Source organism: Myotis brandtii, unplaced genomic scaffold (assembly GCF_000412655.1).
Source record: "Myotis brandtii unplaced genomic scaffold, ASM41265v1 scaffold782, whole genome shotgun sequence".
NCBI classification, from domain to species: Eukaryota; Metazoa; Chordata; class Mammalia; order Chiroptera; family Vespertilionidae; genus Myotis; species Myotis brandtii.
The window spans coordinates 3,154,088-3,158,857 of NW_005371138.1; positions in this window are offsets into that span (position 1 = coordinate 3,154,088).

Here is a 4,770-nt window from a genome sequence, read left to right on the forward strand (position 1 = left end):
AGAGAGAGGGAAAGACAGAGAGAAATATTGATGTGAGACAAACATATCAATTGGTTGCCTCCTGCACAAGCCCTGGTCAGGGGCAGAGCCCCAGAGGAGTCTGCAACTGAGGTAAATGTCCTTGACCAGAATCAAACCCGGGACTCTTCAGCCTGTGGGCCAACACTCCATCTCCTGATCCAAACCGGCATGGTTTTGTTTTGTTTTGTTTTAGTCTCTATGTCATTTACTTCCAGCCTGACTTGCAACAGAAGTTACCTCCAGTCCACATCTCTGGTAAAGTCAAACTCTACCTTATTTGAAAACTGATACCTGAGCACAAATGGCATGCGATTCAGACTGAGGTAACCTCATAATCGCACTATTTGCTTGGATTGCCTAGACTGGGCTTGTGACCCAAGTTTCTGATGGAATCATCATGAAAATCTAGGTTCCTAAACTCCAGGTCCAGTGGTCCAAATCTAGCACACACAGGTTCTTCATTTCTGCATATTCCAGGGTCTCTGGTTGCTAAAGTGGGCTGGGTGGAGACAGGGCTTCCTCTGCTGGACCAACAGGTTCAGGAATAGGTAGTGGAGCAAGGCCTGTGACCTACGCACCTGCAGGCACTCTCCTTGAAAAATGTCTTCATGAATTGTGTATTGGTGGATGTCAGAGCGTAGACTTGGGGCTGTTGGCAGATTTGGCGTAGTGACTCTAGCTATTGCATAAATGGTAAAGCTTTTGCTGAGGATGTTGTCCGTCAGGAGGAGCCACCTGGATCTATACTCTCATGCCTATCCTGGGCTGGTATTGGGCTCTTCAGGATGGAGGCAAGAGAACTTAGAATTTTTAGATAACTTCTCCTCTGACCCCGAAACATAACCCTATGATGGCATGTACCATATTATATGACAGTCTGTGCTGCATAGACTGCTTCCTTCTATAGCTTGAGGGGATGCTGTCTTTGAATCTCTAAAGCCTGGCACAGGGGATGGAGCATAGTGACTTTGCTATAAAATGCATGCTTGATATATTCGAGACTACATGTGGATAGGTTCACTGTAAAGATCTGTTATCTCTGACCCCCAAACATAACACTATGATGGCATGTACCATATTGTATGGCAGTGTGCACTGCACTAGACTGCTTCCTTCTACAGCTTGAGGAGATGCTGTCTTTGAATCTCTAAAGCCTGGCACAGGGGCTGGAGCATAGGAGATGTTCAGTTATCATTTATAGAAATAACAGGAGAATGATTGAGTGACTTTGCTATAAAATGCATGCTTGATATATTCAAGACTACATGTGGATAGGTTCACTGTAAAGATCTGTTAAAAGGCAATTAAAAAGAAGTATATATTTGTAATATACATATTAAACTGTTACCTTGAATTCATTCACCAAAAATGAAAGAGAGGGAAGGAATTTCCTTGGAGTGTGGGTCAGCATATAGAATTGTACTCTGTCTTGCTTGCAGAAAGCGCATCCATCAAGCCTTGCCTATGATTTGCAGTTTATATGTAGTAAGTGGAGGTCATAAAATCATATGTATTTCATGCTGCATGAGGATATTTCTCAATACTGTTAACTGTTTTCCATCTAGAATAGTTGTCAGATTTTTGCCCATTTCAATAACAATTCACCAAAAATGAAAGAGAGGGAGGAGTTTCCTTGGAGTGTGGGTCAGCAAATAGAATTATACTCTGTCTTGCTTGCAGAAAGCACAACCATCAAGCCTTGTCTATGATTTGTAGTATATATGTAGTAAGGGGAGATAATAAAATCATATGTATGTCATGCTGCATGAGGATATTTATCAATACTGTTAAATGTTTTCTTTCTAGAATAGTTGTCAGATTTTTGCCCATTTCAATAACTATGTTTCTGAGACTTCCTTTAATTGAACACTCATATTACTTTTAATTGGAACTATAATTCTCCTTTCATAATCATTTTTCATTGATTTACATTGTATTTTGATAAATGAAGTAAGTACATGAATAAGCATAATAGCATAAGCAGTATTGGAAACAGACCCAATTGCTTCTTGTGAAGCAGATAACTCAGGGCTCTGAGGTCATGTGCACTAGGGAATCAGTGAGTAACCTTGAGGTCTCAGCATTTATTGGATGTAAATCAGTACCTTTTCTAGATGGAATGGAAAGGGGTGGTTACACAGTCTACTGAGAAAATATTTTTGAAAAAGTTTTTGCTCTATGTAGAAGTACAGTGCTTGGTCACATATGTTTTAATGATGTTTGTTGAAGCAATGCATAAATAGACAGTTGTGGATGACAGCTCCCAAATAGTGCCATGAGGGTCTTTCATATCCTTCCTCTCTTCCTGAAGGAACTTCCTATGTCCTGCATGACCCACCCAATATGAAGTCACAGGAAAAGCCATCACTGGCTTTGGAAAGGAGGCAGCTCATGAGCAGACTCTTTCCTCCCTTCCATTCTTATCCCTGGAGGCAGCGATGAGACCTTCGATGAAAGGTAAGCGCCTTCCTCCTATTGACCGATTCCAGAGAACACGTTCTGTTACCTTGAGTGGGAGATGCCTGCAGGAGCTTTAGTGAGACCTGTGACAGAGTCAGTCTTTTTCCTTTTTTTTTTTTTAGCCAATCTTTTCAAGAAAACATCATGATTATCAGGCAGGAGCTGCTTGAGAAAAATTGTTGCTTAAGTGTCAGAGAATAGTCCAGAATTCTGTAATGAACCTAAGTTTTTACCAATACAATGACATGAGTAGGGCAGGATCAGATGTTTCTAACTCATGGACTGGCCATGAAATTGACTATAATTCACAGCCAGAATAATCTGTACAAAATCTTGAGGCTTACAGAGTATTCCAAAATTACTACCTACATGCTACTAATAATTGTTTTTCTAGATAATTTTTATTTTAAAATTGATCTTGAGGTTACAATGGCCACATTGGAATTGGTGGGATATAGTGCTACACTCTACCCTGGTCAAGGTGAGAACTATAACCACTCATCATTTCTCAAAGGTAAAGGCCATGGTTTTCTTTACTACAACCCAAAGCCAACTTGTCACCATGCTGTAGACAAATGCCACTAGAATCAGTGAAGTGATGAACTGGGAAGAGCATTGGATCAAGCGTCGGGCAACCAAGTTCTGATGGATATATTTAGTTCAAAAAATGGAAAACTGTAGTTAGTATCATTTCCACAGCTACCTGTAGTGTCTCCGGAGCACTCAGCATTCATTTGTGAATTCCTCTCTCTGAGTGTAAAAAGGTAGGCCAACTCATTTATTTAAGCTTTTTATCTATGGAAATAGTAGCCTGGTGGATGAAATTCGTGCACTGGGGTAGCTGGGGAGAAGGGGCCCCTCAGTCTGGCCTTCACCCTCTCCAATCTGAGACCCCTCAGGGAATGTCCAACTACCTGTTTGTGCCCACACTTTTAACAGATAACAGCTCCATTGTTGTTCCTTTCTTATGCTTAAAACCATTGGAATTAGTAGGTATTCAAAGTGTGTATACATTTTGGGGGGCAGGATCAGATGTTTCTAACTCATGGCCTGGCCATGAAACTGACTACAATTCACAGCCAGAATAATCTGTACAAAATCTTGAGGCTTACAGACTATTCCAAAAACTACTATCTGCATGCTACTAATAATTGTTTTCCTAGATAATTTCTATTTTAAAATTGACCTTGAGGTTACAATGGCCACGTTGGAATTGGTGGGACATAGTGCTACACTCTACACTGGTCGAGGTGAGAGCTGTAACCACTCATTATTTCTCAAAGGGAAAGGCCATGGTTTTCTTTACTACAACCCAAAGCCAACTTGTCACCATGCTGTAGACAAATGCCACTGGAGGACTTTCACAAGCCCAATTTCCTGGTCTGCGCTTATGCAGTAGAGACTCTCTCTAAGGATATTTTCCCTAAACCCAGAGAACCCAATGAGATTAGAGGTAGGCCAACTCATTATTTAAGATTTTTACCTATAGAATGCCCCCAATCACAGCAATAAACATGAATCTATAGGGCATGCAGCCTGAAAGAAAAATAAGAAATCTTCTTTTTCTACCCAATCGGGTAGAAAAAAATTCTGAACAATAGTTTATGAATTTGGACAAGGATTCTTTTTTTTTTTTTAACTTATTATATATTGCCTCCAAGCCAATAATATCCTGTATTAGAGGCTTCACAATATTAACAGCTAATGTTTATGAAATATTTAGTCATATTTGGCATCTGGTTGAGTCCTTTTAATCTGTTTTCTTATTTATTCCGAACTATGATCCTATGCGGACATGATTTCAACCGCATTTTACAGACTAACTGAGGCTTGGAGAAGAGAGCTGTAGAACCAGGACTTCCGACCTGGATTTGTCTGATTGGACAGGGATTCTTTCGGTTGCAATGAAGATTGAAAAGAAAAAGCATTAAAAAAAAGAAATTAGGATCACATGAGAAATTTCTTGGTAATGTCAAGGATGATGGAGAGGTATAACTTTCAGACGAATGCTTTCTCTGAGAAAAACTAGAAGAGCCAGGTTAAAAAAGAACCTATTTGAATAGCTTGGGGAATCACTAAAGCATTTTGGGGCTGAGTCTGGGAGAAGACTAGATACTTTCCAAGCCTGGCAGGGCAGAATTGAGTCTCAAAGTTACTTCAGACTGATCAGGACAGAGGCTCTCATCCCTGCCCCAGACTGCTTCCCGACATGGCCAGGGTTTCCCCAGGAAGGCTTTCTCCAGGTTCATCCACCTCAGGAGTGTCCTGCAGAGCCCTCTGGAGAACCAG